At 48.5% G+C, this 13,237-nt stretch overlaps 1 protein-coding gene across 2 annotated transcripts in view; it reads right to left on the minus strand.

The window, feature by feature from the left end:
- Nucleotides 1–2,139, minus strand: part of ZNF831 (zinc finger protein 831) — a 90,564-nt gene extending 88,425 nt beyond the window's left edge. Inside the window, exon 1 of one of the 2 annotated variants that reach the window (XM_069546804.1) lies at nt 1,809–1,888. The gene's annotated coding sequence lies outside the window, so the exon portion shown is untranslated. Of the gene's footprint in view, nt 1–1,808 lie in introns of both variants that reach the window. The other variant, XM_069546805.1, reaches the window with a different exon arrangement.
- Nucleotides 2,140–13,237: the final 11,098 nt, after the last annotated feature.

Consider the following 13,237-nt stretch of genomic DNA (forward strand, 5'->3'; position numbering starts at 1 on the left):
TGCCCTGACAGACTCTGTAGAGGTTCCTGACTGACCATTCAGAGAAACTCGGTCATCCTTGCTCAGCCACACCCAGAAGGACAGAACTCCCAGACCTTGGAGACCATACCTGTCTTTGACTCTTTCCTCAGCTCCCTTCAAACTCTATGATTTTGTAAACTATTTTTTAAAGCACTGTAGGGCATCACTGGCTTCCCCAGTGGCTGAGCAGTAAAGAATTCACCTGCCAGTGCAGGAGACTCAGGTTCAATCTCTGGGTCAGGAAGATCCCCTAGGGGAGGACACAGCAACCCACTACAGTATTCTTGCCTGGAGGATTCCATGGACAGAGGAGCCTGGCAGATGTAGTCCATGGGATCACAAAGGGTCAGACACGACAGCACACACGCATGCACATACAAGGCCTCGTCAGCCATGCCACACAGCTCGTGGGATCTTAGTTCCCCGACCAGGGATTGAACCCGGGCCACTGCCGTGAAAGTGACAAGTCCCAGCCACTGGTCCGCCAGGGAATTCCCAACCTCTTGTGGCTTTGGAAAAGTCACCTCGACTCTCCTTGCCATGTTTTCCTTCTCTGAAGGTCAGGGCTTATGCCCACTTGTTCAGAGGATCAGACAACTGGTAAATGTGTATGGTGGTGGGCACTCTGCGCTGGGTGTTTTTCTCTGTGTTAATCCGACACAGACCTCCCCATCCCCCTTCTACAGTCTTGGTTCTCTGCATACATGCTTGTGGTTTCTACCATGAGAAGGGCCTCTGGCTGGTACCCACTTGGCCCTCCTGGCAGCCTCATTTCCCCTCGGCAACTAAGCAGTGATTATTTAAGTTTTGGGGGGTTCCCCCTCCTCTGTCTTTCTGGTCAAAGTAAAACCAAGGAAGCAAACCTTCATCTCTTGGCTTCTCAGAATCTTCCCACAGTCCCCAAGCCTCGTGCAGAACCCAAACACTTGCTCTGATGGGTATCAGTCTTGTGATCTTAAAAGCTTACCCTTAGCTAGGGTGCTAGAATTAGTTAAAAGGCACATTATTTTAAATTGGCCCTGACGTTGATTCTGCTTTTCCCAGTCGCCCAACGTTATCGTTCTTCTAAGTTGCATCCTGTCTCCCCTTGCATTCCGGCAGATAACATCTCGGCTCTCATTCTTACAGGAAGATTTGCGACGGGAGCCCAGAGGCATGCCACCTCTCAGGACTTGGGCTCCAGGGCTTATCTGACAGACCCTCCAGCTCTTAGCTATTTTGGACGCTGGGAACCCAAATATATGTATAAATACATGGTGCCAGGTCCAGGGTCCCTTGTAAATCTCATTGAAAAATGCTCCCCTTGGGTGGTTGCTCAGTAGAGCTGCTATAAATAGTATGGCTCTCAAATACCTTGATACTTAGATTATACTGTATGTTTTCTTTTTCTAACTCTTGGGCTAATAGAACTAATGTTCCTAACCAATTCACACCTTCAGTTTAATTAGATCCATCACTAAAAAAAAAAAAAAAAGAACTGCTTACCAAGCAACAGCAACAAATTTACTTATAGGTTTTTCTATGTTCAGTAGAACACGGATTGCGGACTCAGTTTCTGACAGCCATTATGATTTGCAGTAAATATTTTGACAAAAAGAACAGTGATGGTAAGCACACAGGACAATTACTGAACTGGGTCAAGCCCAGTTTTATGTAGTATTTTCTTTTTAACTGTATGCTTGAAGATAAATACATCATTAAGAGTACAAGGTAAGGAAAAAAAAGAGTTTGTTTTTTTAAAAAACTAGCATCATCTATAGGCTTACCTCGTGAAGTATGTTACATACCTTGATGAAGAGAGATGTACCTGCAGCCAGTGGTGCTCCGACTCAAACACGAATGACCTGGCCTGAAACTGGGGAGACATCTGTGACCCCAGAAAAGAACTCAGAGCAGAGAGGCGCTGGCATGGCCTGCCTCCTACCTTCTTTGCTGAAATGGTGCCCACTCTATAGGCAGCATCTCAGAGGGCAGAGGCATCCTCTTTGTGTACTAGAAAATAAAGTAAAAGAGGATGACCTCCCGTGGCTTGGCCTTGGAGTCAACACCAGGTTTAAGTGAGAAAAGCACCATTTTGAACAACCTGGAGGAGACGCATGCAGAGATGAAACTTGGTCTGGCTCAGAAATAGGAAGTCAATTCTTTTCTATACATCACTTAATGTCACAGTAACAACGTTTAAAAAACAGGAAGAGAGAGATGCAGAGAGGGAGAGAAAAAAAAAAAATACACCCTCTGCTGAGGCCTTCAGTAATTGTGACTATTGATCTAACAGCGCATCTACTGAGCCTGCTGCTGGGAAATGGAAGTGTGGCATCCCGCATATCAGAGCCGTGTTTGTTCTATACAGGCTGGTAAGAAGTAGAGCCAGCGTGGTTGTTTTCCTGGAGGTGGGGTTGGAAGAAGCATCCAAGAACCTCCCCACAAAACACTGCAGGTTCTCAGGGCCCAGGTAGAGTATTTCCACCGCAAGTGAAGAAGGCCTGACAAGGATCTCTGTGATATTATCTTTATTTAAAATATTGCTAATTTGCTCAATTTGGAATCACTTGCATTAATTTTTTAATATTTTTTAATTTACTTTTTCAATTGGAGGATAATTGCTTTACAATATTGTGTTGGTTTCTGCTGTACCATTAATTTTTCAATACATCACATGAAAACATTATCTTGATGACTTCAGTTTGGGGCACCCCTAAATTCTGCATCCATGGTGGAGTTTTCTCTGACTCCCCACTCTAGTCCCTGCCTTGCTCTAACTTTGGAAGGAGAAAACACAGGAGTGATGAAGCATTGAAAAGTATAATAAATACAATCCATAAATATGTAAAAATACAGTATGTACAAGTTCAGTACATAAATAATAATTATTCTCAGTGGTAGAAATTGAGAGGCAAAATGAATCTCTAAGTCACATAGAAAACAAACTTACGGTTACTAAAGGGGAAAGGGTGGGGAGAGATAAATTAGAAGTTTGGAATTAACAGATACACACCACTATATATGGGTTTCCCACGTGGCTCAGTAGTAAAGAATCCTCCTGCCAATTCAGGAGCCACAGGAGACAGGTTTGATCCCTGTGTGGGGAAGATCCCCTGGAGGAGTAAATGGCAATCCACTCCAGTAGTCTTGCCTGGAAAATTCCATGGACAGAGGAACCTTGCGGGTTATAGTCCATGGGGTCTAAAAGAGTCAGACGTGACTCAGAGACTGAGCACGCATGCACCATTATGTATGAAATAAGTAACAAGGACCTATAGCACAGGGAACTATATTCAGTATCTTTAATAATCAACAATGAAAAAGGACTTTAAAAAGAATACATATATACATGTGTATATATATAAAGTTAAATCACTTTGCTGTGTACCTGAAACACAACATTGTAAATCAACTTCAATTTTTTTTTTAATTGCAGCTATTGATATGGTCAAAAAAAAAAAGTCTCAGGGCTTCCCTGGTGGTCCAGTGATTAAGACTCTGCATCTCAACCTCCAGCTGGTCATGTATCTAAGCCTCACGCTGAACTAGATTGGGCTTGGGGAGGAATTTTACCTGGGTGAGTGAACTGGTCTTTGGAAGAACCCCATCCTGCAGATTCATGTGGATTCCACTCCCTCTACCTCCAGCATCAGTGCTCAGGTACCTCCCCAGCTATGTGAGCCACCAGGTGTGCAAGTGGTCACAGGTAGTATGCAGGTAAGATGGGGAAAGCCGGAGGCAGTGTTTCAGTGGTGTAGCATGAGCACCGCTCCAACGGCCCTTCCCCTCCCCGGGACCCTCCAGCATCCCCGGATCCCAGCACTGCCACCAGCATCCAATCCAATGTATTGGTACCTACAGTTTTCCCACTGTTAAATGCCGTAGAACCACCCCCCTGACCATGACACAAAAATAAAGCATCATGGAAGCCCAGGGAAAGACAGTTTGGGGGACTTCTTGGAGAAAATAGATGATCTGGGTGTTGCAGGATGAAAAAGAATTTTCTGGGCAAGGTGTAGCAGCAAGAGGCAAGCTGGGAAGCTTGGAAACGCATGAAGGTCAAAGGTTCATGAGTGCCCGGCTGTCCCCGAAAGGGAGAGAGCGGGCCATGGGACAGCTGTGGACCAGGGAAGGGAGAGGAGAAGACTGGAAGAGCTGAAGAGCTGGGCCTGCCCCTGGAGTAAGGCAAAACTCCCAGAAGTAGAGAGCCATCGGGGAGGATGTAGAAAGGGCTGAGAAGCCGGTAGACAGTCCCCCATAACCAAGGAAGCCCTCAGAAAAGAATCTGTCTCTACATCCGGAAAGGACTTTGATTTACTTTTTCTTTTTCCTCCTAAGTTACAGTGTGAATACACTTCATGAAGACAGCTTAATGGGAAAGCTTTCCTGTACAGAAGTAACTTAAAAAATCATGACTTTGGAGTTAATTGAAAATAAACATATCAATGGATGACTAGATTAAAAATCTCACATATCTATGCCATGGAGACATGAGGCAACAGAAGAATGAAATCCCTACCCTGCAACAACGTCAGTGGACCCCCAGCTACACTGAATGGACCCGCAGCTATGCTGAGTGGATCTCAGAACTATGCTGAGTGGACCCCAGAGCTACTCTGACTGGACCCCAGAACTATGCTGAGTGGACCCCAGAGCTACACTGAATGGACCCCAGAGCTATGCTGAATGGACCCCAGAGCTACGCTGAATGGACCCCAGAGCTACGCTGAGTGGACCCCAGAACTACGCTGAGTGGACTCCAGAACTAAGCTGAGTGGACCCAGAACTATGCTGAGTGGACCCCAGAACTATGCTGAGTAGACCCCAGAACTACGCTGAGTGAACCCCAGAGCTATGCTGAGTGGCAGAAGCCAGACACCAAAGACGACATGTCGTCTGGTTCCATGTATATGAAATGTCCAGAAAAGGCAAATCTGCAGAGACAGATGGTAGAGTTATAGCTCCTTAGGGCTGGGGCTAGGGAGGGGAGTGACGGCTGCTACGTGCAGAGGTTATTTGGGATAGGGGAGTGGAATGTTCTGGAATTCGATCATAGAGATAAGTGCACAACTTTGTGAATACACTAAAAACCACTAAATCATAGACTTTGGAAAGGAAACATTATGGTATGTGAATTATATCTCAAGATAATAAACAATGGCTCCCCTTCCAATTTTTCTAAGTACTGTCACATAATTCAACTGTCCAGATTGAGCAGCAGATAACCAACCCAGTAAGCCTGTGACAACAGTCACCAAAGAAAAAGAAAAATCATTTCCGAATTATTGTGAACTTGCTTTCTTGGGCCTTTTTTTTTTTCCTCTCTCAAGGAAACAAAAAAAATATGTCACTCCCTTGCCAAGAGTAAGGCTCGTTTGGCAAAACTGCAGTCTGTAATGACAGTTCTCTAAAGTACAGCTCTCAGGTGCAGCTAAAAGGAAAGACAGCAAAACCAGGACAGGACGGCAGATGTCCCGCAGGTCTAGGAAGACTGGGTGGGAAGAGGAATTTACACAAGGGTCAATGCTGCGTGGCCCCTGTGCCCCTTGACACACATTCCCTTCCAGCAGTGGGGATGAGGGGAGTCCAATGACCCCCTGCCTCTGGGGTTCAGTGACATTCCTGTCCAGAAGTGGGGCCGGGGGAGCCTAATCACTTCTTGCCTTTGGGGTTCAGTGCCCAGAATCTTCCCCAGCCCCCAGAGATGCAGCCACATGGCACAAATCCCCAGGGTGGCTGCACCTGGCCCCCTTCTTGAAGCTCTGAGAGCAGCCCTCCCCCAAGACTGCGCAGGAGGATGAGTCTGTGCGGGAAATCTGGGGCCCGGGGACCCGGCTCAGCCTCACCAGCAAGCAGGGCGCTAAGAAGATCTCCTCGAGGCTTCGGATGAGTCAAATCTGAAGTGACTGCAAGACGCCTCCAGGTGCGGTCCTCTCTCCACATCCTGCTGCCAGCCCTTCTCTCCCCTTCCTCCAGGGGCCTCTGCAAACCCTTGAACTGGGCCTAGAGCAGATCGCAGTCCCCAGGGCATGTGTTAAACGAAAGGAAATGCGTGGATGTATCTGTTTGTTGTTTGCTTGTTTTCACTTTTGTGCGTGCAGCAGGACAACTTGTGAAGAAGAGACTACGCAAGACCAGTCAGGACAGACAGCCACCCTTCTCCTTCGACTCTCCTGAGATGGGCCCCCGCATTTCTCATCCCTCTAGGGTTGTCTTCCTGGGGTGTCCTAAGTAATTGTTTGGGCTTCCCTCTGTCACCTGATGGCCTGCATAGGGTCAGCCGGAGGACACTATCTAGCCAGAGACAAATGCCATCAAATTTCTCCAGCCTTGAGCCAAATCCAGACCTTGCATGGGGGCCCATAGACACCTACCAGCCAGGTGGGACCTGCCGGGATGGAAAACCTTCAAGTCTCCAAGCTTATCAATTGCAGAGTGTTCACAGTGGGCTTCAAGCGGGAGGCAGGGGCGCACACATGCGCTCTTGGGAACATGCAATAGGGTTTTCATTTAAGCCTCTTTGCTCTCTGGATTCTGTTCCCCTTAACATTCTCCTTATCAAAAGAGGTTTGTAACTGCAATCCCTGTGTAGTGAGAAATGAGGTTCACCTGTAGAGCTCCTTTTGAGGGGAGCCCTCCACAGGGCTGTGACGCGTGCCCACGGCTGTTGTTCTCATTTCTGTGCAGATGGAAAAGCTAACCCCCCTGAAGAGCAGTCGCAGGAGCAGCCCATGCTATTACCTGCCTCTGGGTCCTCAGGGCCACTTCAACCACGTTTTTATGTAAAACACGCAGCATCCAGCCAGTTTGTGATTATCCATGATAATGGGAGTCAAGGGTCAGCTGAACAATTGAGATGGAAACTTTATTCCCACCAGAGGATCTCTTGCACCCCCACCTCCACCTCCTGCCTTCCTCCTGCTGAGGAAGGAGGCGCTGTTGGATCGTGGAAGAGCTGCTGGCCCGGGGGTCTCCCTTGGGCCAGTTTCATAGTCGGGATTCTACAACCAGATTTCTGGGGGACCCTACACCATGCCCTCCCTTTCAGTCGGGGGGAGGGCAGTGGTGATGAAAAGGAGCCAGACCACTGCATGCCGGATCCTCATCCCCAAGCTGAGCGTCATCTTCATTTATACTTAGAACATATTTCTTCAAACTGACATGTTTTTTGTCATTTAATTGTTTACAAACTGTAATCACAGTTGATGTGGTCATGATATACTTCTGCAATACCCATTAAAATAACTCCCTTGGTAGTCACTTTTTAAAATGATATGTCAGACGATACCATTTGACCCTCGTCTGGATCCTAGAATAGAAAGCCAACATCCAGGGAAGACTGGAAGTCTAGATAAAGTCTGGAATTCAGTTACAGTCGTGCGTCAACATATTACATCTCTGTCAGTGTGCAGCCCTGTGTGCATGTCAGATGCTCACAGTGGGACAAAGGGCTAACTTTGCAACTTTCCTGTAAACAGAACATGACTCCAAGATACAAAGTTTATCTTCAAAATGTTTAATAGAGATGCAGATGTAGAGAGCAGACTTGCAGACACACCTTCTCCTGAAGACGGTGGGACGAATTGAGAGAGTAGCATTGACCTGCATACATGACCACGTGTAAACCAGAGCCAGTGGGAAGCTGCTGTCAGCACAGGGGGCTCAGCTCGGGGCTCTGTGAGGACCTACAGGGGTGGGGTGCAAGGGGAGGGGGATAGGGGAGGGAAGCCCAAGGAGGAGGGGATACCTCTGTACATGTATATAGTATAGACACAAATGTATATATGTATAGCTGATTCAGGGCTTCCCGTGTGGCGCTTGTGGTAAGGAACCCTTCTGCCAATGCAGGAGACAGAGACGTAAGAGACAACAGTTTCAATCCCTGGGTCGGAAAGATCCCCTGGAGAAGGGAATGGCAACCCATTCCAGTTTTCTTGCCTGGAGAATCCCATGGACAGAGGAGCCTGGCAGACTACGGTCCATGGGGTCACAAAGAGTCGGACACGACTGAAGTAACTTAGCATGCAAGCACGTAGCTGATTCACACTGTTGTTCAGCAGAAACCAATACAACATTGGGAAGTAATTATCCTCCAATTAAAAAATAATAATAATATTTAGTGGTTCCACCTAAATTTACAGAAGTGAGGAAATTTAAAAAAATATATATATAGTACCCCAGGTCTAGATACCAATCTTGGGAAATGTCAGGTCAGACACTGTGCCAGCCCCTTAGACTCTTCTGATACCGGGGATGGGCTGGGTTTGGGTTGGTTTCTCTGGTCCAGATCCATTCAAGGGAGGGTTGAATGAGGAAACAGGAAGATACCCCTGGCCGTGGTTCAGTGGATGGGGGCACAGGTTCATCAGGACAATGTCCTTCTGACTCTTGAGACAGTTTCCCCAAAACTGTCCTCCTCCACCCCTAGTCAGCAAACAAACGCCCCCTTCCTTTTCCAGAACAGCTCCCATCACTCCAGCTTTCCGGCTCACACCGGGCTATGATCGTACTATATCTGGGGAAAGATTCAGAGCCTCTGGGGCCCATTACTGCCTTGTTGCTGATGCTCCTGCCATAACTGCCTGAACAGTTCATTTCCCCAGACTGTAGCCCTGACTCTGCTTTCCCAGAGCTAGAGAGAACAGAAGCGCCTGAGTGGCAGACCAAAAGCCAGGCGAAGGCAATGTGCATTTCATTCTCTCCCCATAGTATCCCTATTTAGGAAGGCGTGCTGGGGCTCTTGAGCACTTGGCTGATCTGATTTTTAATCATCACCTGAAGTGATTTTTGTCGGCATCACCCACTGTTTCTGTAGATTAATTTTTTAGACCAGAAAGAATAAGCCCTACATTTCAGAGATAAAAAGAAAAACTGGTTCCCCTCTTCCACCCTCTGTCAAAAGTTTCTTATGTAAGGAGTTTGTTTTCTTATTTTTTTTTTTTTAAGGGGAAGAGTTCACTGATCCAGATGGGGAACAAAATGGCGGTGCTAAGACCCCCACCCCACCCACCCCTTGGGAGATGGATTAATCAGTGTCTTTCAGATGTATTTACAAAAATGATATGTTTAAACATTTCAATAAACAGATTAAAACCAAGATTTGTATATCAGCCTCTGCCAGCTACTTCTCCAAGCCAAGTATCCCTTTGTCCTCAAGAAACCGAATGATGACTGTTCCTCAAGTCCAAGTCCTGGCCTAGGAGACCCCAGGGATTTTGTTCTCTTGGTGGCCTCTGAGCTCATGTTCTGGCTTTCTTTTCCACCGTCCCATCCTCAGGGTGTGTCCCTTACGTGTTGTTATTGTTCAGTCACTAAGTTGTGTCCAACTCTTTGCGATCCCATGGACTGCAGCACACCTAGTTTCCTTGTCCTTCACTCAAACTCACGTCCTCTGAGTCAGTGGGTTGGCTTGTTTTCCTGTCCAGGCGAAGCTGTGCTTTGTCCAGTCTGCCCTGTCACCTCCCACTGCCCAGAGAAGGTTTTGCCATCATTGAACTGTTCTTCATTGGAAGGACTGATGCTAAAGCTGAAGCCCCAATACTTTGGCTACCTGATGCCAAGAACTGACTCATTGGAAAAGAACCTGATGCTGGGAAAGATTGAAGGCAAAAAGAGAAGAGGGCAGCAGAGGATGAGATGGTTAGACAGCATCACCGACTCAATGGGCATGAACCTGAGCAAATTCTAGGAGATAGTGGAGGGCAGGGAAGCCTGGCATGCTCCAGTCCATGGGTCACAGAGTCAGACATGACTGAGGGACTGAACTGAACAACAAACTGGTCTTCGTCTTTTCTGTGATGCATGTTCAAGATGCTGGAGGAAAAATAAGGACAAAAACCAAACAGGCAGATACCAACCAAAAAAAGCCATGAGGAAGAAAACAGACCCACTCCTGGGAAATTGCATTCCACAGCTAACTCACACATTCACCAACTATTTCTTGAACACCAAACAGGTTCCAAGTTTCTGTTCTGGTTCAAAGGATCAGGGGAAAATAAGATAAGGCCCCGGCACTTATGGGCTCACCTTTTGGAGTAGGAGACAATCATATAGAAGAAAACACATAAGTGAGTGAAGTCATTTCAGATAGAGATAAGTGATAAAGAAAAAAAAATGGAGTGCTGTGACACATGAGGATAGCTGAAATGCAAGGATGATTCAGCCAAGGGGGAATCTGAGGGTGAGTTGTTCCAAATGGAGGGAGTTTGATGTGCAAAGGTCCTGGGACAAGTACCCACTGGGCAACTTAAAACCAGCAGGAGGCTGATGGATATGCAGAACAATAGCAAAGAGGAAGATGCTACAAGATGAAGCCAAAGTCCAATCAGAGGACAAGGGGTGTAGAGCTTTTGAGGCCACAGGTGGCTCCGATGGTAAAGAATCCGCCTGCAGCACAGGAGACCCAGGCTTGATCCCTGGGTTGGGAAGATCCCCAGGAGAAGGGAACGGCAAGACTGAAGCCCCACTCCAGTATTCTTGCCTGAAGGATTCCACGAACAGAGAAGCCTGGTGGGTTACAGTCCACAGGGTCGCAAAGAGTCGGACATGACTGAGCGACAAACAGTGATGTTAAGACGTGGCAGGGACTTTGGGAAATCGGTTGAGAGAAAGAGGGTCAGGACAGAGGAACAAGCTTTTCATCAGAGTTTGGAGAAGAGGAACACTGGAGGAGGGAACGTGGACGAAAAAGAAAGAAGAAATGTTACAAGTTTTGCTGTGGATCATGAGACTCCTCCCCAGCACTGAAGAAACTCAAGCAAAGGACCTTGCTGCTTGCCTATCAGATAAATCATCTGCTGTCTCCTACAAGCCCCTGTCTGGGGCTTGTAAAGCTGCTTTGAGACTGGACCACATGAGTTCCTGTTCCAAAGTTGTTATATACTTGTTCTACAAGCTCGACCCATGTGTATGACTACATTCTGGACTCAAGATTCCTCTCCCTCGAGCAGGAAAAGGTGATCCAGCCTGTCTAGATGTTGCATCCTCTGTGAGGCGTGACCCAATCGTCCAGGCACCCCAGGGCCTTCTCCTCTCTCAGGGAGCCCCAGTAGCTTGCACATCCTTCCCCATGCACTTCAAACAGCATGTTGCAATGACTGGTTTACCCAACAGCTTCTGTCACCAGCTGCACTCCTTGAAGGTGGTGACAAATTTTTAACTTTTTAGCCCAGTTCCACAGGGCTTCCCAAGCGGCACTAGTGATAAAGAACCTGCCTGCCAATGCAAGAGATGTAAGAGACATGGGTTCGATCCCTAGGTCAGAAAGATTCTCTGTAGGAGGGCATGGCAACCCACTCCACTATTCTTGCCTGGAGAATTCCATGGACAGAGGAGCCTGGCAGGCTATGATCCATGTAGTTGCAAAGAGTGGAACACAACTGAAGTGACTTAGCACACACACATGTAGCCAGCTCCACGCAGGTACTTGATAAGCAACTGTCAGATCGACTTCCCAGCTGTGCTGGGAGAGCAAAGGTTGTTTGTAGCTTTTTTCAGAGAAAGAGTTCCCCCTGGCACGAAACAGTGGGGCAGTAACTCCCTCTCCAAGGCTGGGCTGGCCAAAGCAACTTCCTACCATGTCCTTTTCCCTCCAGGACCTTCCTGTTCTCCAGAGCTTAGCATGGCAGGGATGCTCAACCTCTGACTTGTCCTTCCTCGGGTGCACTTGGTGGGGGCAGGGGTGGCTAGAACCATCAGGTGTGTTTGTCCAGTCCCCTGATCAAGTCTGGGGGCGGCATCCTGCACCATGAAGCACTTCCCCCACTGGGCCTGGGAGCAAGACCGCTCCGTGAGGCAATCAGTTCCTCCCACCATGACTTCTGCTCCATGGGAAGCCCAGCCCAGGGAAGTGGGGGCCAAACAAAAATCAGGCCCTGACCTTCTCAAAAGTCAGGCAGCAGGGCTCAGGCATGCTTAATATTGCACTGCCTTCTTCCTGTTCTCGTGGGGTCCAGTTGTGCCGAGTTTGGCCCTGAGGGGAAGAACTCAGGGCAGTGTGGGCTGGGAGCCAGTGCACGTGTTCTCTGGAGGCGGGAAGGAGAGAGAGCCAAGAGGGGTGAACTCAGGAACACGGTCTGCAGGGGCCGCTCAGCCTGCTGGGCTGTGGGTGGAGAAGGCAGTCGAGCAGGATGGGAATGGATTGTGTGCCCACCAGCAGCAAAGGTCCAGTGATCGCCCTTCACCCCCAGGCCCCCTGTAAACACCACACTCCTCCCACAACCAGAGGGCTGATTTCCAAACAGAATCCCGTCCAGCGTCCTCACTCCGGTCACAGCTCCCTGAAGTAGCCTCCCTGCATGGTCGCCAGGGTGCTGGCCTCTGCACACCTCTGCGGCCCCGTCCCAAACTCCACTTCCTGTTTGCATCCCAGCCCACCATGGCCTTTCAGCTCCTGTTGGCATGGGGGCCCCACGGGAGCCACTCCCAGCCCTGAGGTCTGCGTCCGTCCTTCCGTCTGCACCACATCACCTTGCTCCAGACCTTCAGACCTAACTCAGATCTGGGGTCTTCTGGGGAGCCTGAGAAGAGGCTCACGTCACCATGCTTAGCCATTAACCCGAGCTCCTTTCTTCAGCAGACAAGACAGATGGGCTGGGGAAGTCCACCCCTCCATCATCGGTCCCTGGGCTCAGCTGCTTTCTTGGGAAACATCTCTCAACATATGGGGGTGCAGTTGGCACCAATATTTGAGGCCAACCCTGTTAACTCTAAAAGCACAAATCCCAAACCATCTCACTTAAAACTTGCAAATCTCCATGAAGACTTTCCCGTGAGAATTCACTCTCTCCAAAAAGTCTGTGCCCAAGATTCAGGTATCAGTCCTCAGTGGACAGGGCTCTACCAAGCTCCCAAAATCTCAGAGCAGGGGTCTTAGGGCACCTAGGGTTGGACCTGGACTCCATTCTCTCTAGTTGTGGACAAGTTCCTTTATCTTTCAAAGCCTTCATAGACTGCTCTGGCAGGGATGATAATAACCCCAGGCACTTGGGTCAATTAAGTTCATGGTGCTCCCCAAAAGGCGGGTGGACCTCTAATCCCAGTCAATGTTAATGGGAGCATTTTTGTGTGTGTGCTCAGTCATGTCCAACTCTTTGTGGCCTCATGGATTGCAGCCCGCCAGGCTCCTCTGTCCTTCTCCAGGTTTTCGTCCCAACCTGGGGACTGAGCTGCGTCTCCTGCATGTCCTGCATTGGCAGGCAGATTCTTTACCACTGAGCCACCTGGGTAGCCATGG

Source organism: Ovis canadensis, chromosome 13, assembly GCF_042477335.2.
Source record: "Ovis canadensis isolate MfBH-ARS-UI-01 breed Bighorn chromosome 13, ARS-UI_OviCan_v2, whole genome shotgun sequence".
Classification (NCBI taxonomy): Eukaryota; Metazoa; Chordata; class Mammalia; order Artiodactyla; family Bovidae; genus Ovis; species Ovis canadensis.